The sequence below is a fragment of the Solanum pennellii genome, chromosome 9, assembly GCF_001406875.1.
Source record: "Solanum pennellii chromosome 9, SPENNV200".
Classification (NCBI taxonomy): Eukaryota; Viridiplantae; Streptophyta; class Magnoliopsida; order Solanales; family Solanaceae; genus Solanum; species Solanum pennellii.
Window position 1 is genome coordinate 52675618 of NC_028645.1, and position 23462 is coordinate 52699079.

Consider the following 23462-nt stretch of genomic DNA (forward strand, 5'->3'; position numbering starts at 1 on the left):
TGAGAAGGAATGTAAATTCTATTTTGATGAATGATGTCTGAAGGCGTTTGGAGAGTTGAAGGAGAAGTTGGTGTCTGCGCCCATATTTATTTCCCCAGATTGGAGTAAGCCATTTGAGGTGATGTGTGATGCTAGTGGGGTTGCGCTTGGTGTGGTATTGGAACAAAAAACGGATAAAATCATTCACCCCATCTATTATGAAAGTAAAGCACAAAATAATTACAGTGTAACTGAACAAGCTCCTTGAGGTGGTATTTGCTTTCGAAAAATTTTGCTCTTATTTTCTTGGCACGAGAGTCATAGTGTACACTGAACACTCTGCTTTGAGGTCTTTGATGGAAAAGAATGATGTGAAACCAAGGTTGATTAGATGGGTGCTACTATTGCAAGAGTTTGATTTTGAGGTGAAAGATAGAAAATCGTCTAAAAATCAAGTTATCAATCACTTGTCCAAATTTGAGGATGAAGCTATGCGAGAGTTGGGTGAAAAGTTTGAAATTGATGATATCTTTCCGGATGAGCATGTATTGACCGCTTCTCATTATTTGATTCCATGGTTTGCTGATTTTGTGAATTATATAGCTTGTGATATAGTCCCATCGGACTTGTCCTTCCATTAGAGGAAGAAGTCCATGCATAATGTGAAAATGTTCTTTTGGGATGAGCCTTACTTATACCAGAGTTTTGTTGATGGGCTTACTCTCCATTGCGTGCCGGAAGTGGAGATGCTAAGTGTTTTAAAAGCATGCCATTCCTCGCCTGTGGGTGGTCATTATAGTGATATCCAAATTGACCACATGATTTTGCAGTGTGGGTACTATTGGCCAAACATTCACCAAGATTCTCATAAGTTTGCCAAGCCATGTGATAGGTGTCAAACAGATGGAGGAATTTCGAAGAGGCATGAGCTCCCTTTAAATCCCATTCTAGTGATTGAGTTGTTTGATGCATGGGGCATTGATTTTATGGGCCCGTTTGTGAGTTCTCATGGGATGGAACATATACTTGTAGTTGTGGACTACGTTTCAAAATGGGTGGAATTTATAACTCTACCTAACAATGAAGGGAAGAGTGTCATTGTATTCTTGAAAAAGAACATCTTCTCCAGATTTGGCACACCTAGGGCCATTATTAGTGATGGGGGATCTCACTTTTGCAATAACTTGTTCAAAGGGCTATTGGAGAAATATGGTGTTTGCCACAATGTGGCCACTCCGTACCATCCAAAAACTAATGGGCAAGTTGAGGTGTCCAATCGAGAGATCAAGCAAATCCTGTCGAAAATGGTAAATGCTAATAGAATGGATTGCCAAGGAGTCTTGATGATTCTCTTTAGTCCTACCGGAGTGCATATAATACCCTCATAGGTATGTCTCCATACCAACTTGTATATGGGAAGGCTTGTCACTTGCCAGTTAAGTTAGAGCACAAATCTATGTGGGCGATGAAGAAATTGAAGATGGACTGGAAAGAAGCAGGGGAAAAGAGGCTTGGTGGGTTGAATGATCTTGAGGAGTTTTGCCTAAAATCATATGAAAGTTCAGCCATTTACAAAGAGAAGATGAAGAAGTACCATAACGGAAAGATTTAAAGAGAGAATTTGTGGTTGGGGACTTGGTGCTTCTATTCAACTCCAGGCTACCTTGTGTTCGGGAAAACTCAAGTCCATGTGGATAGGGCCATCCTTATTACTTAAATTTTCCCACATGGAGAGGTTGAGTTGGCAAACAAGGAGAGTACAAAGTTCACTGTCAACGGGCAAAGAATCAAGATCTACCTTGGGCACGCGGAGAGTGTCCATGAAGTGGTTGAGGAATATCGCTTTGATGGAGTCTGAGTAATCAAGGATCTTGCGTCATGCCACGATGTTAAATCAAGCGCTTCTTGGGAGGCAACTCAAGGTGTATCCTTTAGCCAACAATAGGTTTTTCGTTTCTTTGTAGGTATAGTTGCATTCTCTTATTTCGTTTTTGTTTTACTCATTGTCATGCGTTATTTTTTAGTGTGTTGGCTAGAGATTAGTTTAGGGTCCTCAAAATTGTCCAGAAAAACACAAAAAAAAGGATAGGTTAATGGGTGTTCAATGTGTAGAGACCAAACCCAAGAATTCTGCATAAAATGGTCTGGTGCACAGATCTACGGACCCTATCGATGGACCGTCGTTCCATTGACAGACCGTCAATGGTGTCCATAGATCTTAGGTACGTCTTGAAATTTTATCTAAGTCTGTGTGCAATCGACGGTCGAATCGACTATCCTAGACTGATTTACGGACTGTTGACGGGGTGTCGTCAGTCCAAACAACCAGTGACCCGACCCAACCCGACCTGTTATATTAAATGAAAACTTATCAAATAACCTCAAAAAATCTTTTCAAATTCTGTCAAACCATTTCCCTCCCCTTATTTTCTTCCTTTACCATGACATTACAACATTTTCCCCTTCCATTTTCATCAGAATCTCCTAAAATCCCAAATTCCCCAACAATCCCAAAACCGTCCCCTCCCTAAATTCTACTTTGTCTCTCTTGTTTTCTCCGGTCGGTATTCGAACGCAGGCTCGTAGGTTGCTAAAAAGATCACCCACTCATTCACTCCACTACTGTGTTCAGGTATTTTGATTCCCTCTACTCAATGAATTATCGTTCATTTGTTGTTGGATTGTATGTGGGTCTTGACTTAGGGACAAAATTGAATTTTAATGATTGTTAAAATATGGGTACTATGTCCCTTAGAATGATAGAGAGTGAATGGGTGGGGTGTAATTTGTTAAAAATATGATTGTTGACTTTCCGACATAGGGTTTGATAGCATCGTAGAATCCGAGATTGAAACACTAAGGATGAAGATATAGTCTTGTACTTGTTTTTATGTGTTGGGTGAATTAATGAAGGTCTAAAATAAGTCAATATGTGCCACTAGAAACAATGTCTCAAATATGTCTCTGACAAAAGCACGAGACCCCGTCTATGGACTATCGCTTGATCGATGGGCCATCAATGGGGTTAGCTTATTGATAAACTGTAATATTGCTAAACTTTGAGACGACAGAAGTGGATTACGGTCCGTCGATTTATCAATTGGCCGTTATGCACGTCCGTCGTTTCTAACTAAAACCCTGATTTGTGTGAACTTAAAAATTATTCTAAGTGTTAGACAACGGAAGTGGATTACAGTTCCTCGATTGATCGAAGGGAGGTTCTTCACGTCCTTATTTTACAACTAAGAGGTCTTTAGTATAATGCCAGAAAATTTTTCCTAAGTGTTCAACGACGGACACTATCGACAAGTTATCGATAGTACCCGTCAACCAATAATGTAGTTCTGCACAAGACTGTGATTTGTGTATTCATTTTTGTTTTGATTATTTTGTGTGTATAGTCAGATTTCTATGAGACCAACAAACTATTTTCCAGGTACAGATAGCTCCCAAACCTAACCTCGTCTATTCCAAGGGTAGGTCCATGTCCGTGGCACCATCCTGTGGGATGATTGGCACGTCCAATGATGAGCGGCATCCTGAATACGTTCCCCCTGGAAGTCGTACCCCTACACAAGCCGCAAGAGCCAATTGGGGCACCCCCAAGAAGGAGGCGTTGGGCGTAGTCACTTCTTCCCAGTCTGATGAGGAGCGCACACTGACCGGCACACGCTCTGGGTCTGCCTCGGATTCATAAGAAGCATTAGGCTCCGAAGAGTTATCATGTTAAGAGTCGGCTCACTCTACGGGGTCCAATAAGGCCACTGCCTCCGATTTAGTATCACTTGGAGCCACTCACCCATAGATGCCTGCCGCCCATGCCTTATATTATGAGGCCCATAGCTCTGAGTCTGCTCTGGCAATCCAGGATGATGTTCGTGCATCAGTTTCTCATGAGCCCAACCGGTGGTGCATTGATAGTCATTATCATATCTACAGGGACGCAAAGATGGTGAATGACAACATGTTTATGACTCGGTTGAGGACAGTCGAGCGTAGAGTTCTCACAGGGAGTTGTTAGATGGAACTAGTAGAGCACCCAGATCCTCCTGGTCTACTCCACCGTTTACCGCACTGGTCCCAATAGATAGGGTCCAGAAGTTAGAGACCCAGATGGACATCTTGTTGCATCATATCCAGCCTTTGATGTAGAAATCCATTGCATATGCTGAGGACCGGATTGAGAGGAGGGTGGCCCAGCAGACGGAGCGGATGATTCAGACGGTTACCAACGCCTTGATGCGTTTGAGATGCGGTTTCTTGCACACCCATCCCCCTCCATTGACTTGACTTGTAGAGAGTTTGAGTGTTGATGTTGATAGTATCCTGGAGATGAGGGTACCTGAGACTTAGAATGCACCCATTGAGCTAGCGGAGGATACAATGCTTGTTGCACTATTAACTGCCCCTGCTGCACCATCTAAGGCCCATGAGCGTTCCAAGAGGCATCGTTCCAGACGCACCACTAATGGAGAGGATTCCTATGTGAGAAATAACAAGCGGACAGATCTTGAGGCGGCGAGGAGATCCTCATTGATTGATGAGGAGACCCGTCAGATGAGGGCTCGAGAGTTCGCTAGTAGGGCATCTAGTTCCAGACCTGAGGCTGTTGAGAGGAGCACCACTGAGGGTGCGTATATTGATGTGGGCACCACTAAGGGTGTAACTACTACAGAGGTTGTGGGTTCTGGGAAACTGGACCGGCATGGTTGTTGATCGTCGGCGCTATACGCCACAGGTTTGATTCAACTACAACCGTGTCTTTATACTTTTTATGCATTGGGGACGATTGCATGTTTTTTTTGGTTTAGGGTGGGGTAAATTGAAAGTAAGTGTTAGAATGAAGTCTGAGTAGCCCAACTCACGATCCTCTCTTAGGGTTTTTCTTGCATGTGTTATTTTTTCCCGAGAGACTGATTACTTTACTGTTGAACTAGCATGTGTCGTAACTTGTACAAAGTATGAAAGTAAAATATGAAGCTTGATGGCTAAACAGGAACGATATCCTGTTCTAAGAAAATGCTGGAATGAGTAGGTATAAAGAAGTTGAATGTGTTGGCTCTAATTATGACATAGAGATGCACCGACTGCATGACCCTCAATCTAACACTCAAACTAGGTTTCCCACAATCTTATAGGGTAATAAGGTGTCAAGAGAGTGTGAGAAAAATTTGATTGTTCCACTCTTGGTACCTAGCTAGAACTTTCCCTGTTAGTCCTGCAAAAGAAATCTGTGTTAGACAACTAGGAAAGGATCATAGGACCTTATTTCAAATTAGCAAGCATCTAGCCTAAAGTAAAGTGAACCAAATTAAATTGTTATCCCTTTTGATCCAAGTATGTTGAGCCTATAATAGACCTTTCTTTTCTTCACCAACTCACCTTCCCTAGGTATAATGTGTTGGCCTTGGTCCTCCTTTGACATGTGCACCTCAACTTAGGCCAAAAGCATAAGTTGAGGGTGGCTAATGCAGAAACAGACCTCGTCTTGGCCCTGAACCAACTTGGGTAATGTGTACTTCGACTCATAGAAAAGCCATAAGTTGAGGGTGGCTATTATGAGTGATGACTCAAAAAAATGGTATGAAAAGAGTAATGTGTAAAAGGAAAGAAAAAGTGATCAAGAGAAGTGACTCAGTCAAAATTTTCAATTGAATGAAAAATAAAACATGATAATAAAAAGAGAGAAAAGAAAGAAAAAGAGTCACTTCCACAAAGATCAAAGGAGAAAGCAACGCAAATATGACATGAAAAGAAAAGTAGGGAATAATAGATAATTAAAGCGGTGGACGCTTAGCCATAATGTTAATGATTGAAAAAATTCACTAATATGTATCCATATGTACCATACCTAACCCTGACCCTACATTACAAGCCAAGAAAGTCCTATCGTGCTCTTAAGAGTCTAATGTGGTGAACTTAAGTAGTGAAAATAAGGGCAAGCCTATGGCAACAAGTACTAATTAAATGTGAATTTGTTTTTAGCGTTAGTGTTGAATAATGATCCTTATACTAATAGTTGAGATCATTGTGCGAAAAAAGAGGATATCTTTTGAATTAAGGGCACTAGTTGCAATATCGGAAAGTTTGTACCTTGGTGAGAGGAAAAGGAGTAGAGTTGTCGGTGCATGGTGAGTTTGTGTAATGGTCTGATCCACATGAATGAGCTCATAAATCCTAAGAGTAAAAGAATGCACCAAAGCAACGAACAAGTTGGGATTGATAGCCATGTCATTGCGAAAGCTCAAAAGATGATACTTTGGTACAAAGTGTTGTGTTGAGTCATAGTGCGTCGCTTGAGGACAAACAACGAATTTAAGTGGAGGGTGTTGATATACCGTGGTTTCATGGTACTTTCAATGCTTTCTCCTTAAGATTGGTGTGTGTCTAGAGCCTTTTTTGTATTATTTTTAACATGTTTTTATCTTTGTTTTGCAGGAAAGGTGTTTAAAACCAAAACGCAGAAGGTAGTTGAGATTTAGTGCAGAAGTGACCCACGAAGGCCATCGACGTACCGTCGTCTCATCGATGGACCGTAGATGATGACCGCCGATTGGAAGTTAAGGCATTTGGAGAAATTTTGGGAAATCTAACCAAGTGTAGGGCTACGGAAGGATCGAAAGATTGTCCTATTAAATTGTCGATCTTATCAGAGAATGTCCCAGTTGCTGAAGTTGAAGAAAAGCTAAGCATGGAACGGCGGAAGGCATTGATGGACCGTAGGTGCATCGAAGGACCGTGTGTTGGTTCATCGATTGGATCAGAGAAGATGCTAGTTGAAGGGTAAAAAAGATGCTAAGTCTGGAATTACGGAGGTAGTCGACGGTCCGTAATTTCATCCACAGATGATCTATGGGGCTCGTCGATGGAAGCCACGTTTTTGGAAAACTTTCCTTATTTGAATTCCTTTTATATTAGGACAATGTTTTTTTATAAATAGGGTGTAAAAGCTCGTATTTGGTGTTGGATTCTATTACTATGTTTCTTAGTTTGTTCTTGGAGATTAGTTTTTGCAACTTTGGCATTAATTGAAATTTCCGGATTTGGTTTTCAAGTTAATTTTGTGGTTTCAAGTTGAATTGCTGGATTTTCTTTGAATTTGTCAAGTAAGTTCATGATTTATTTTTTATCAACCATGAATTGTGTTCTTCTATCCATGGGTAACTAAATCTACAACAAGGGTTGTGGGAACCATGGGTAATTAAAAATGTAAACCTATCTTTATAATAATTCTCAAATAGGCTATTGCATGTATTGATAATTCTTTCGGTTAGTAACGAGTGCACGCATTAGAACTCGCCTTATTGCTAATTGCCGGACCAAGGAGGTACTTAATGGGAAAATATTATCAACATAGATTTAGTAGGATACTATCTAATAGGCTAGTCTTGATTGGTGTGAAGTAATAACTATGTCATACATCGAATACGATGCTTAATATGAAGTAAAAGTAAGGGTTAGTAATTTAGACACATGTAGACAGGCCTAGGTACGAGATAAATTTCTCTAAATGCCGCACCAAGGATTTAGAGATACCTAACTTATCACTTTGCCTGCAAAAGATTAGGGAAGAATTTTTATAGCTAGGGATACATCTTATGAACTTATGGAGAACACTTACACCATAGTTTCTCTCACACCTTGATAAAGGCCAAATATTTAATCATTTTACTTGTTTTACTTGGAAATATTACAAGACTTTTGTTTCACAAACCCTCCCCCCCTCCCCCCGCTTTTATTACTAGTTTTCGGAAAGGACTTTACATAATTGGAGTAATTGCATATCGAAGTTAAGTCTAAACCATTTTCCTCGTGGGATCGACCCCAACCTAATAGTTTGGTTCTTTACTTGATACAACCGCTTATACTTCTTTAGGGAAGTGTAATTTGAGCGTATGAATATATCAATAGAGAATACTTTCAACATACCGGTCACCATGTCGGGAGAAGTCTCTTGCTCACCCCTAGAGCGGAGAGCATAAAAACGTTCTTCTTTGGAGCCTCATTTGAACCACTAGCTTGAACGTGAACACTACCCTTTTCCTAAACCCTCACATTAGGGTAATCCCTAGCCTTGTGCCCACTTTTACCACAACCAAAACAATTATCCGTTCCTTTAAGACACTTACCATAATGTTTTTTGCAACACTTTCCACAAGTTCCCTTCTCAGTTTGTGAAATAGTACCTTTTCCATTAGGATTACGGTTAGACACCCTATCAACACGAGCCTTAGGGAACTTGGAAGGAAATTGATTAGACACCCTCATCTTGAACCTAGTCTTGTCTTGAATATCAAGCCTACTCTTAGAAGAACCACCATCAAAAGATCTTGCCCTCTTGGCATCTCTACTCTTTCTCTTAGCCCTTTATTCTTCCACTGGTTTTGAATGAACCATAAGACGAGAAATGTTCATATTGTCATCGGACACTCTCGTCATAAAGCGGTTCATTTCATCTTCAGGATCAAAAAGAAAAGAAGGAGCATATGTCAATAATTTAGTGAACTTCAAAGAGTATTCAAGAACATTCATACCTCCTTGACGAAGGTTGATGAACTCCACCACCTTGGCTTCCCTCTTCTCCCTAGGAAAGAAACTATCAAGAAAAGTCTTCTTGAACATCTCTTAAGTCACCGGCCCACCCCTTAAAAGCCTATTGTCTCTCCATTGGACATACCAAGTCTAGTCCACAGCTTCGAGTTGGTAAGTGGCTAACTCGGCCTTCTCATTTGTAGACAAACTCATAGCATATAGGATCTTATAAACCTTATCAATGAATTCTTGGGAGTCTTCTTCAACCTTGGACCCATAGAAAGTAGGAGGATTCATCCTAGTGAAATCCCTTAAACAAGAGGACATTTTAGAAACTTGTTGATTTTCTCAGGGTATAACTTCCCGATTAGCTTAGGTCGTCATGGCTTGTGCTTGAGTAGTGGCATCTTGTGCTTGGATAGTAATGGCTTGGGCCATTTGAAAAAGAGCAGCCCTTATGGAACCATCAAAGGAGGAGGATAAACTGGAGCTTGGTCATCATTAGCTTCTTCCTCAAGAGGAGGAGCTTGATCACCGAGGGAAGGAACTCCGGCATTGGAAATCTTTTCTTCAAGTATTCATGCCACATTCCTTCGAGTATTCATTGCCTATAATAACAATAAGAGGATTAGATGCAAAATAACATATAGCTAAACTCTAGAAGAATGATATTGGGCTTCCAAGAAAGTGAAAGTTTCCTAAGCATCACAGATATTCTTATTCATATGTGTGGGGAGCTTCACAATTATGAATATGAACCTACATAAACGTGGTTGAGTGATACATTGACTCAAAAGTCTTTAACCTCATGCTCTAATACCAAGTTTTTCATATCCAGGATTAGCTCCTAGACGTAACCGGTGTCATCATCCTATTTGATGATAAAGACTAGCCTCTTAGATTACATCATTACATTCATAGGTAAAATTTGGTGGAAATTTGAAAAATTTCATTACTTCTAATTGAAGGTTTACAGATACCTCTACATACACATAGTATATATATATCGAGTATACATAGACCCTTCGTATAGGATGATTACTTAGTCTTCTACTTTTATTGCACATAGTATATAGAATATAACATAGCATAGTAATAATAGTTGTCTCATCTCATAATCATCTAATAAGAGTATAAAAATTTGGTTATAGCCCATACATCAAAGTAAGAATGCCTCACATGGGCTATATAATGTTTTATACTAAATGGAAAATAAAGAAATATAGAAGTCTTAAACTCGAAACAACTCTATTATCTAGATAGTGGCATTGCCCTCAAAAAGTGAGGACCTACCCTACTTGGATGAATAAGAGATCCAAGACTTCTTTAAGTCGTCTTCAAAAGCATTCCAACCACCGGAACCTAAAATGTTGGGAAAAAAGAAAGATATGGGGTTAGTACATCACTTGTACTAAGTATGAGACCATATTCACACATACTTTACAATCATGCTAAGAAAAGGGACATTTCATTAAGTATGCACTTTACTTTGAAAACCATTATGCACATTCAACAAGACCATACCAAATCACTTAAGCATATTGATTAAGTCATAGGCATGTACATCACAAGACCAACAACATCAAAACTAGTCAAGTCAACATGCATATCATGTAATTGAATACATAGTCAAGTAACTCTATCATCAAGTCATAATAGCAACAAGCATGAATAAGGGTTCATTATAACATAACAAGAGCAAGAGATTAATCATGACCCTCTTTAAGTCCAGTTGTGCAATAATTAAGCAATGCCACATAAGCTTACTTAATCAAGTAAACCTACCAAGAACCACAACCACTGTCCATCCTCACCTAACATAACATTAAGAATGCATAATATCATACTTTAGCATTATAGGCCAACTACACGTTCATGAGAGTAATGGACATCACATATTATCATTAACATGTAAGATTATCATTTATATATCATTTACATTATTAAGCATATACATACATAAGAACATCCTCCTAAGACATCCCTTAAGGCTAACTAGTGGAATGTATATGTAGAGTCACATACCCCTACTTAGACTAAGCTAAAGCCCTTAAGTTATCTTAGTTAGAGTTTGTTCCTTTAGTTAATTTTACCTTTTGGGAACATCTTGCCTTAACCGACATAGACCACATGAGCTAATGTGGAATCCGGTGTCATGGAACCCTACACGGAAAGAAGGCGGACTACTTGCCAAGGTAGTACCAAAACATGAACATAGCAACTACGTGGATCCACTAGCTATTATTCCTATTGGAGCAACATAGTTCAAGAACTAGCAAATGTAATGGGGACCCTCTTTATGCTACATGCGCTATAGTCTCCAATCTCAAGAGTACATTAGTGATCCTACCTTCCCTATATGGGAAGGAACACTCCTCACTCTAGTTCACTCAAGACTAAGCTAGAGTCCCTTTTTGAAATGTCTTTATTATTCGTCATAGCTTATTGTAGGACATAGGGTCTAACCCTTGTATAAAATTCATCATAATCATCATCATCATAGCTCAATAAGAATTGCATCAGTATTTTCCTTTCATTACAATTCATATAGGAGAGGTTAGCACATTAACATTTTCATATCATGATAAGGCACATTGGTAAATCATTCACCATCCTTATAAAAATTACATCCTAGAAAACCCCTCACAAACCATAGTCAAGACATTTCAATTAAACATCATACCACCCTATCAATCCTAATACACGGCGTACTCCAATACAACATCATTACTTAATTACAATTAACCATATTTGAAGTAAAGGATAGGTATTATAACGCTTACAAACTTTCCATCATAACCCATTATCAAGGTCTTACCATCAACCATTAAATCAACCCAATTAAGATGTAAAATCTTCATAATTCAATTATAAACATGATGACAAGGCTAAAAGAATCACTACATCACAATTTAATACTAGTTCATAGCTTAAGACAATATACTTGGGTCAATTCACAACATACTTCATAGCCTAGATTACTTCACAAGAACAAGAATGAAAGGAATGTAATTAACCCAAATTCATTCATGATTAGTATATCAACATCATCTAGTAGTAATTCAACAAAAAACCAAGTCAATTGAAGCAATACAATATAACTTTATATCAAGATCATCACCTAGGGTTAATGGGTAAAGGTCACTTCCTAGAAACTATACCAATTTATCAAGATATTTCATAATTAAGATAGAATACATTTTAATATATTCATAATACCCAAAATAAATCATAAACAAATCAATTCATGACATGATTTTCGAAATGTGATGAAACCCACTTGAAAACCCAAATATGGAAATCAATTTCATGGAACCCTTTGAGGAAAGAGGTCTCAAAGGTGAAAGAGATCACATATCATGCTAATTGATGAATATTGATGGTGAAACTGGAATCTTTGCAGCCCTAGGTTGGTATTAAATGGAGTTCTTCATTAGAGAGAGAAAGAAGAGAGAACGAAGAGAGTTTGGGCTTGGGAATTATGTTAGTTTTAAGTTAGTCTTAATTAGGTTAGGAATTTATATAAGGGTTTAACTTACTTAATTAGACCTCCCTAAGCCTCTAAATAATTAACTAACCACCTAATTAATTAATTTAAACCAATTAAAACGTTCAGAAAATAACAGCCCTCAAAGACGAGACCCCGATTGACGGTCCGTCTGTGAGTCGACCAAATGTACCCTAGCCAAAATGGATAAGTGTTGGTCGATGGATGGAATCGATGCCCCGTCGATCAACCCATGGCTTGTCGATTCCCCTCGTGGGTACACACTACTTAGGCAGTGCTTTTGACCCCAAATGAAAGGGTCCTCCTCAAGATCCATTGGTTATTCCTTAGAGTCCTACCATGAAGTTTCGACTATGAATCAATTTAAAAACATGTTATACACCCTTCCACCAATTTATCTTTTTCTGACTTCTAATAGCTAGTCAAATAGACTAAGGCACGCTAGCACCTAGTTTTCGGACGTTATAAACGTTCTTGGATGTTTTTATTTCTAGACATCCTAAATGACTTATATTAATCAAAATGGAACTTAAATAGTTTTTCAATTACGTTAGGCTCTAGAACACGCTTTGGATTGTCGAAGTGTTACACAACTAACTCAAACTATCCTTACAAGCACACCAAGATGCAAATGTTAGATATCCATGGAGGATGTGTCTTAGACCCAAGCTACCATTAGGAGAGTATATGGCCTAAATCCTAAAGCTACCATAAATTTGTCTTTTCCAACCAAGTAAACCTACAATGACATGCATTCGTGTAATGCTAGTTCAAGCGCTATCCAGAGGAGAGTATAAATCCTCAATCCTAAGCTACCATGAAATGGTCTTCTCTTACCAACTCAAGCTACCATAAAATGCATGATTATAATTCTAGTTTAAACTATACATAGGAGAGTATAAATCTTTAATCTTAAGATACAATGAAATGGTCTTCCTTTACAAACTTAAGATACACATGAAGGGATCATGAATTACAACTTCAATATATTATAGTCTAACACGCTTTGATCCATTTTAGGTATTAAGTTATCCTTGAATCATTCTATGTCAAAGAACCTTGGATCTACTACCATATTAATGTCTAAGTGTGTAAAAGAGAAACAATACATAAAAAGATCAGATCATATTGACTTTTTCCCCAAATCCCTAACATTAAAGACTACAAGACCTATCTCAAGCTTTATGGCATTCAATAATATTTATACCTATATTTCCAGGTAATTTAATCACATTCTTCATAAGTAGGTGATTCTAGTCATATTTGGTCATAAAGTTTCCATTACATGTTTACAAGTCAACATCCTTCCTATTAAATAATGTCTACTTCAATTTATGATTATATAATCCTAACCTTGATTAAATACTATACATGACATTGATTTAGGAAGATCACCTTTGAACATTCAATTTCACCTCTTATGGCATAGATCCAAAAATATTACATTCATCAACTTAGACTAGGGTTTACCATAATAATCACATATATTCATCATAATATCATTAAACAAAGCTAAACCAACCATAATTTTATATTATCCACTAGATTGGAATCATACCAATGCCCTACCTACAATGAAAGAAAGAAACTCTGGCTAATTGGGTTTTCGACTTCATAAATGAGGGAAAACTAAGGGGGCTCTATTGGGGAAGAACCCATAGATTACCTGCCATTTTAATAATAGATCTAAAAAGGCAGCAAAAATTGACGGTTTCCACTCACAGTTGCAAGCCACGGACAGTAGGGTGACCCACACCATGTGCTGGTGGTTCGTGGTTCACATTTGCAATATCCCCCAGAAACCTAAAATATTTAGATAAGTGTTGAACCACGGCCGGACCTACGGTCCGTAGGTCAAGTGGCAGACTGTTGTCTGTATCCATAGATCGATGCCCCACTTTTTATCCTCTAGTACTAATTTACAGTGAGCAGTATTGACCCTACTTCAAGAACACAACAAGACTTCATCAGTTCCAGGTTTCTCTATGGAATTCGACACAAAGTATGTGAGATTTCACTAGTGGTTTACTTTCACTCATTAGGTTCGTAGAATTCAGTCAGATTCTTAATTCCCTTATTATAACTAGACCTGGGATTTCTAGAACTTTAGCAGATTATCATGAATTAGTTATTAAAATATTCCAAATTAGATTATCATGTTACTACTTTGTTTCTTGCAATAATTTCATATAATTTTTAAGTTCTTGAATTACACATGCTAGACCAGATATTTCGGTTTTTTTCAGCTATACATGCCTCTGTTTTTGAATGTGTCATTATAAACATTATAATGTTGCATTCTCATTCTGAATGTCATTTTTGAGATATTCAGTATATTACATAAATATAGTCTTAATATGTCATTCATTTAATCTATTGTGAGTAGCATAATATCATGTTGAATTATGATCAGTCACCATAAAGTCCTAGAACCACGAGCCACATAGGCTATAAGTCCCCTCAGTGGGCATCATTTAAGTGATCACACCAGCATGCCTCTACAGATTTGGTATTGTGCATTGGTTCCTCTCGATGGGGCGTATACATCACATTCCACATGTAACAAACGTGGTTATGTGTCAGTTATTAGTAGCTTCAAGAGTTCAGTCAGACTTTATTGCATTGACCAAGTTTCAGAATTCAATCTCGACATGTTATTACTTGGTCGTTGCATTCAATTCAGTTATGTTCAGTACTTTAATGTACTTATCATGTTCAAATTATGTTATTTCTTTATTGTTTTGTTCAGCTATATGTTATTTTTAGTTTTACATTATCCCTTAGGCTTAGTACCTTTCAAGAACTGAAGCATATTGTGCACTATATCTTCTCATGATCTAGGTCCAGGTCCTCTGCATTCAGATCACACAATTATCAATTCCCGATATTCAGTTTAGCAACATTATTAATGGGTCCTCATTCTTTGAGGACTACAATCATGACTATTTTTATCACTTTTAGCCTTCACTTTTCTATTTTTCTAGATTTAGCTGGGGCGTGTCCCAACACTTCTAGTCATTTTAGAGGCTTATTTCAAATATAGTTAAATTTAGCTTAATTTTTGAGTTTGATATTTCAATTGTTATTCAACTCTTCTCAAATTATTTTATACATTAAATATTAGGATGGGTTTTCCCCCATCACTTTTGTTTCATTAGTATGCTCATGATTATGTTAGCAGGGTTAGCTTGGGGTCACTTGTTATCCTAGGTCTCGTATTTGCATCTTGGGGTAGCTCAGACATGACAAAATTGGTATCTGAATGTTAGATTTAAGTGTTCTAGGATTTTTGAAAATCCACACTAGGTAGAGTCCTTTTCATTGGTGTGTAGTGTGCACTACATCTAATGAGAGGGAGGTAGCAAAGTGTTTTAGTGAAAATGTTCATTTTTTTATTACACTTATTGTATGTAAGGTATGATCTAATTATGTTATAACTCGACGTTTTACGTTTCAAATCATGCCTATTTGTAAAGCTAACACCAACAATTCAAATACAAGGAAGACAAACGGAACTCATCCAGTCCTAGACCAAAAAGTCTCGAATGCAGAGTTCTGGAACGCCATTAAGATTTTGGCTTAGAGTGTGTCCAACCAGAACAATCAGGTGTCTCTAGTTTTGGAAAATGATAAAGTTGCGCCAGCTACAGCTAGAGTGCGAGATTTTGTTAGGATGAATCCCCCACATTTCTTAGGATAGCAGATTTGTGAGGATCCTTAAAACTTTGTTGATGAGGTAAACAAGTCTTCGAACTGATGTAGGTAACTTGGAATTATTGATTTAGCTAGAATCTTACTAACTTAATGATATCGCTCATATTTGGTATACTCATTTGAAAGAGAACACGAGTACAGATGTGACTCCTATTAGTTAGGACTGCTTTAGAGAAACATCTCTGGACAAAATTTTCCCAAAGGATCGAAGAGAGGCAAAATCTCAAGAATTCATGAGTTTAAGGCAGGGTAGCATCACAGTCCAAGAGTATGTGCTCAATTTTACCGAACTCTCCACTCCTCAGATGGTTTTCGATCACAGGGCTCAGATGAATTTGTTTCTACATAGAGTATCAGACTGGGTAGAAATAGAATGTAGGAATGCTATTTTGCTAGAAAATATGATCATCTATATGCTCATGACTCATGCTCAACAGGTAACTAACGAGAAAATGAAGGCTAGAATTGGAAACTAAGAGTATTCTCAACATAAATCGAGTGGTGGAAATCACTCGCAGGATCAACAGAATTTTTTTACTATACCACCTTCATCAGCTAGTGTTCCCTCCTCCAAATTTAAACAAGAGGATAAAGGTAAGGCATCAGGATCTAAGTCTTAGGAATGTGTTTCAGGTATCAAAACCTACCCAACTTTCCCTTAGTATTGTAAGAACCATCTAGGCGAGTGCCTTGTAGGACAGAAAGGACATTTTTGGTGTGGTCACTCTTGTCCCATGTTGAGGAATTGTCCTTCTAAACAGGGTCAAGGAGGTGGTAATGGTAGAGTTTAGTCCACAACATCAGCAACACAAACAAGTCTCCGACTCATCCTGGTAAGTCATCTGGTACAGGATGCGGAGAATGCCAAAACAGTCTTAAGCTCTTCCGACTTTCCAAGATTAGGAAGATTCTCATTATGTAGTCACTGGTTCCTTACGATTCTTTAATCTTTATGTTTATGCTTTGTTAGACCCAAGGGCTATTCCTTTGTAAATCCTTATATAGCAGTCAAGTTTGATATTATTGCAGAAGCTCTCTCAAAACCTTAAGTAGTCTCTACTCCAGTCGATAACCTTGTTATAGCTAGATGGGCATAAAAATATATTCCTACCAAAATCACCCAGACAGTCACCTCAGTAGATTCTGTAGAGTTAGAATTTGTAGATTTTAATTTAATTTTAGGCATGGATTAGTTGCATTCCTATTATGCCTCAGTTCATTATATAACTAAGATTGTTTATTTTTAGTATTCGGATGAAACAATCTTAGAATGGAAGGGTAGTAGCTTAGAGCCTATAGGTCGATTCATTTCATACTTTAAGTCTAAAAAAATGATCTCTAAGGGTTGTCTACCGAGTTGGGGTTAACGATTCAAGCTCCAAAAACCCAACTCTTGAGTCAGTTCCAATGGTTAATGAGTTTCCAGAATTAGTTCTAGAATATCTTCCCAGAGTTCCTCTAAAAAGGGAAATCAACTTTGGGATTGATCTCCTTCCAAATACCCAACCTATGTCTATTCCTCCTAACATAATGGTTCTAACTGAGCTTAAGGAATTGAAATAGCAGTTGAAAGACCTTATAGATAAGGGCTTCATTAGATCTAGTATTTCGTCATGGGGTGCAGCAGTGTTGTTCATGCTGAAGAAAGATAGTTCTCTTACGATGTGCATTTACTATTGGCATGTGAATAAGGTCATCATTAACAATAAGTATCCCATCCCCAAGATTGATGACTTGTTTGACCAACTCATCCGTACTAGTCATTTCTCAAAGATAGACCTCAGATTGGATTATCATCAGTCCAAAGTCACAGATAGTGGCATTTCAAAGACAATCTTTAGAACTTGGTATGGTCATTATGAATTCACAATTATGTCATTTGGACTAACCAATCCCCCTGTAGCTTTCATCGATTTGACGAATAGAGTTTTCAAGTAGTACTTGGACTATTTCATTATCATATTAATTGATGATATCCTTGTTTACCTTATAAATGAATAAGAACATTGAATCATTTGAGGGTTGTTCTGAAAACATTCATAGTCGCTAGTTATTTGCTAAGTTTAGCAAAAGTTAGTTTTAGTTGTAATCTGTTGCTTTCCTTGGTCACATTGTATGTAACGAAGAGATCCGAGGGGATTCTCAAAAATGAGAAGAAGTGAAACAATGACCCAGAACTACCTCTTCTAAAGATATCAGAAGTTTCTTACGTCTAGATCGTTATTGTAGATTGTTTGTGGAAGGATTTTCATCCATAGCCTCTCCATTGACTACATTTACTCAGCAAAAAGGTAAGGTTTCAATTTTTAGATCATTGTGAGGAAAACTTCACAGAACTGAAGAATTTGTTGACTACAACTCTTGTGTTGACTCTACCAGAGGGTTCAAATGAATATGTGATTTATTGTGATGCATCTAGAGTCGGCCTAGGTTTTTTGTGTATGCTGTAAGGTAAGTTTATAACTTATGATTCTAGACATCTAAAGGTGCATGAGAAGAACTATCCAACTCATGAAAAGACACTACTTATATGATGTTCATGCGGATTTCTTCATAGACCATAAGAGTCTTCAGCATGTGTTCATCCATAAATAGTTGAATCTTACTCGTTTACGAGTTCATCTTATGAGCATATCATACGGTTGTGTGAGAGTTCAAAATGGATCTAAATTTTCATTGGTAGTAGAGGTTAAGGTAAATAAAGATAGTGATCCTATATTGCTCGAACTCAATGGTGTAGTCCATCAACAGAGAGTTGAGGTTTTCTCCCTAGTGGGAGATGGTGTGCTTTGCTATCAGGGCCGATTATGTGTTCCTGAGTTGAGCGAGTTGAGACAAAGATTCTTGTTGATGGCTATAACTCAATGTACTTTATTCATCCAGTAGCTACTAAGGTGTATTTTGATCTGTGGGAAGTCTTTTGGTGGAATGGCATGAAGAGCGATATTGTAGATTTTGTGGCTAAGTGCCCCAATTGCCAACAAATAAAGGAAGAACATCAGAACCAGGGGATATGACTCAAAAGATCAATATTCCTACATGGAAGTGGGAAGTGTCAACATGGATGTTGTTGAAGGATTACTTTGTACTCGCAGATAAAATAACTCAATTTGGGTGATAGTTGATAGAGTTACTACGTCGATATGTTTTTGGCGGTCAAGACTATAGATGCAGCGGAGGATTACGCAAAGATTTATAGTAATGAGATAGTCAGGTTGCATGGGTTTCACTTTTCTATCATCTCTAATAAAGGTCCTAGATTTACCTCCCACTTCTAAAAGTCATTTCAGAAAAGTCATGGTACTTAGGTTAATCTTAGCACAACATTTCATCCATAGACGGAGAGTCAGGAATAGAATACCATTATGACCTTAAAGTACACCTTGAGATCTTGTGTGATCTACTTCAAGGGTAGTTGGGATGATCACCTTCCTCTTACAGCATCCGCCTACAATAATAGCTTTCAGCATTCAGATGGCCCCTTATGAGGTATTGTATGAGCATAGATATAGATAAACAGTTGGTTGGTTTGAAGTAGGTGAAGCATCCTTTATAGGTCAGATTTAGTTCATTATTCTATGGAGAAAGTGCAACTTGTTAGGGACAGACCTAAGATAGCCTAGAGTCGCTAGAAGTTTTATGCATTGTAAGGAGAAGGGAACTAGAGTTCAAAGTTGATAATTGGGTTTTCTTGAAAGTGTCACCTATGAAAGGGCTGGTGAGATTTTACAAGAAAGGGAAGCTCGGTCGCTAATATGTAGTCCCTTTACATATGTGGAAAAGTATAGGTTAAATGGCTTATAAGTTAGTGTTGCTAGCAAAATTAGAAGCAGTGCATCTAGTATTTCGCATTTCTCTGCTGAACAAGCTTGTGGGTGATCCAGCATCCGTAGCGTCAATAGAAAGTATGGACATGAAAGATTGTCTTTCTTATGAGGATGTAGTAGTTGAGATTATTCATAGTTAGGTTAGAAGGTTGAATAACAAGGAAATCGCTTCAGTTAAGGTTTTGTAGAGGAGTCACTCCATAGAAGGAGCTACTTGGGAAACAGACTAGCCATGAAGACCAAGTATCCTCTCTTTTTCCTTCCGATTGTATTCCAGCTTGAGGTAATAGTTCTGATTTAGTTTTTCAGTAATTAATGCATGAAATTATGTAGTACTATCATTTTGCTTTAGTTGTATTTGCATGTTCAACATATTTGCATGTTTTATGAACTTAGTTCGGTCAGAAATCAGTTTTAAGTATTTTAGTGCTGGGGATTGCATCCTTCTACCGCCATTTTAGCTAGTTTGTTTTCATTCGAGGACGAATGTTTGCAAGGGGAAGATAATGTAACAAATCGGAATCCGAAATAGACCCAAAATATGCAAATTTAAAGAAGTTGCACGTGCAACCCATGGTTGCCACCCACGGACCATAGGGTTGCCTACAACTTATGTTGGTTGTATGTGGTCCCATGAGCAACCTCCCCCAAAACTCCAAAGAAAAATTTGGCTAAGTGTCGACCCATGACCAAGGTCCGTGGATTGACGCACCATCTTTAAACCTCCAGTACTGATTGACAGTTGACCAACACGTACTTCCCCTTTGTAGGTGTTGGTAAGAGAATGAAATTGCCATGAATTTGCATGTCTTGACCCACGACCCCTTCCTATGGGGTGTGGATCCACCGACTGGCCGTAGGTGGCCAAGTGTATCTCTTGCCATATTTTACAACTTTGGACATTTTTAAGAGTCCTCCTCAAGGACCACCAACCTCAAGGACCTGTTTGGTGGTCCTTCGGGGATTGTACCTTGACACCCTAACCCTTACACCCCTACTCTAAGTACAAGAATCATCTTTACAATCTTCAATCCTCATACTACATTCCAAAAATCTTACAAAAGGCTCTAGAACTCACTCATTCAACTTGTTAGTTTGTGGGGTGTTACTCAAAATTACTGAAAACTCTCCGGTCAACAATGGAAAAGACAAAAAATATGTGGACTCACTACAAAAAAATATGATATAGCTATGAAATTATTAGTTATGATATCAAATTCATCACTAATCGATCGCTTTTAGTGACAAAATTTACTTTTGGTCTAAAATAAAAATTCGTAGCAAAATTTTGTCAAATAAAGTTACCCACAAAAAAATTAATTGGCGGCATTTGTTAATTAGTGTTAGTCACGAATTTAAATTTATCAATAAAACATTATTTTGTCACTAATAATGCATCTAATTTATGACAAATTATTTTGTCTTAAAATTTATTAATTGTTGAACACAAGAAAAATTTCATCTAAAACAATATGCTGTGACAATATCAACATATAAGAGTTGTTAACACTCAATTTTGGCATAACATTTTCAAATTCGTGATTTTATTTATTCAATAGTTCAAAATAATTTATTTTTATAACTTTAAATAAGTTTATCGATAACTATCATCATTTATAAAAATTTTGAATTTTTATCATTTAATTTTTAAATTACATATTTACATGTCACTATTTACATTCATTAGGTTTTTTAATATGCATTTTATTTGTTACATCGGTTCATATTCAATTTGATATTTTGCACATCCTAGAAATTCATTTAAATACGAATAAAATTTGCGTACACATTATTTTATCAACCAATAATTTTTGGGCCACAATCTCGAGCCCATAACTTAGGGTCATGTTTAACAATTTTCTACATATAGAATAATTGACTCACTAGGTTAAGGATGTGAATAAATTTCAGGGCTAATTTTTTCAGGTTTTTTAAGAATTAAAGATATTCTTTAGTGTTCATACTTTCCCAGCCACCACCCTTGCCGGAGCATTTTCTGGCAAAAACCCGCTAGTCAGCAGCTTACCGTTCAACCACCGCGGCAACTAGCACCTCAACCAAGACCATATGACCTCTCTGATCTTCCTCCACCAAGAAACCACCAAGCTCAAGAAAAAATCCCCCAAAGCTCGCTGAAACAGTAGCCGAAAACTTACCCATCACCACTCCATTCCCCCCTTTCTCGAGTTTTGCCATTAATGGAAAACTCAGAGCACAAACGTAACTCCAAACCTCCAACGAACGACCAAGTAAAAAACCGCCACCCTATTTATTCATTTTCTCACACCACTATAGCCAAAAACCAAACAACCTCCAAGCCATTCAAATGACTACCAGCAAACCCCATTTTCTCCCTCAAAACCTTAACCCCACCAGGGAAAAGAAGACCAAACAATTCCCTTTTTACGGCGAACTCAAACCAAAACCATAACACAAACCACCATTTTCAGTCACAAAACCACCAACAAACCACCTCCGTTTTTCTCCTTTTTCTGGCAAACTAGACCAGAAATGAACCACATCTAAACCAGCAAACAACAACAACCAGAACCTCATTTTCGAGCGAACTACCAGTCACCAAACAAAACTCCCATCAAATTTTTTCATAATATTTTTTATTATTTAATTTTTCATTGTAGATGAATCAACCAAGGAGCTATTCCCTCCAAAAACAGCCAGCGAGTTTCGAGACTTAATGACGGAAAACAACCAACTTTGTCAATAATTCAGGTCCAACGTACAGTAGTTGAAATGAAGCTGCCAAAAATCACAACCACATTGGAACACGGTTAACACCGGCAAGAATGTAATTTATTCTGTTAGCTTTATCTTTTGCTTTCTTATGTTCTTGTTTTGAATGTTGTTTCATTTATGTTTTAGTTGATTAGCTTAGGATTTTGATACTTCCAAATTATTTCATATTGATTGCATACAATTTTTCTCATTTTGGATATGATGGTGTTTTGGTGTTCGTTCATTAGTTTGTTGTTCTTTTTTGTTCAAGCGGTGGTTATATTTTTACAATTAATGTTTTGTTTCTTTTTGCTGTATTTCTGAATATTATAAATTTATTATGGTTAGTTTATACTATTTTTAGTTCCTCTATTTTCTATATAGCTTATTTAATTAATTTTAGCACCATTTTGTACTTCAATAGTAATGTTAAAATATTAAGGCAATTTTTATGTCATTCTCATTTTCATTATAATTAAAGCTTCTTTGAAATATTTTTAGATAAAGTTTTGTCATTTTGTCCCTTTTGTTGGTACTTTAATTCTGTAACGACCTGTTTAGTCGTTTTGAGCAGTAGAGTTTATTCTGGCAATAACTGTCTTGATCGACGGATCCCACGACGGACCGTCGAGGGGTTCTCGTTCCACAACACTTAGAATTTAGAAATTTGGGTACTGAGATTGACTCTCTGAACTTCACGACGAAATGGCAGGACGGACCGTTGAGGGCTCGACGGACCGTCACAAATCCTTCCACAGAATTTAGTCTCTGAACTTTGTGACGAAAGCAGCAGGACGGACCGTCGCAGGCACGACGGGCCGTCACAGGCTGCGTAACCCTGACTGGGTCGGATTTCTGTTAAATGTTTTAAGGGGCGTTTTGGACTATTCCTGCTTATAATTATAAAGTTAGTGGTTTAATGTTAATAATTCAATTACTTGGGGTTAAAAGAGGTAACCTTGAAACAAATAGTGGGGTATTTTATCATCTTTTATACTTAATTATATGCTAATTAGGGTAAAATAAAAAGGGTCTTGAATAAGAAAAATAGAAAGAACAGAGGGAAAAGAGAGAAACGATCGATCGAGAGAGAGGAAGAACGCAGCTTTGGGAAAGTGGATTGCTTGATCACAATTCTTCGGTGGAGGTAGGTTATGGTTTATGCTATT

General features: G+C 37.6%; 1 pseudogene; it reads left to right on the forward strand.

The window, feature by feature from the left end:
- The first annotated feature begins 4362 nt into the window (after window positions 1-4362).
- Window positions 4363-23462, forward strand: part of LOC114074042 — a 121964-nt pseudogene continuing 102864 nt past the window's right edge.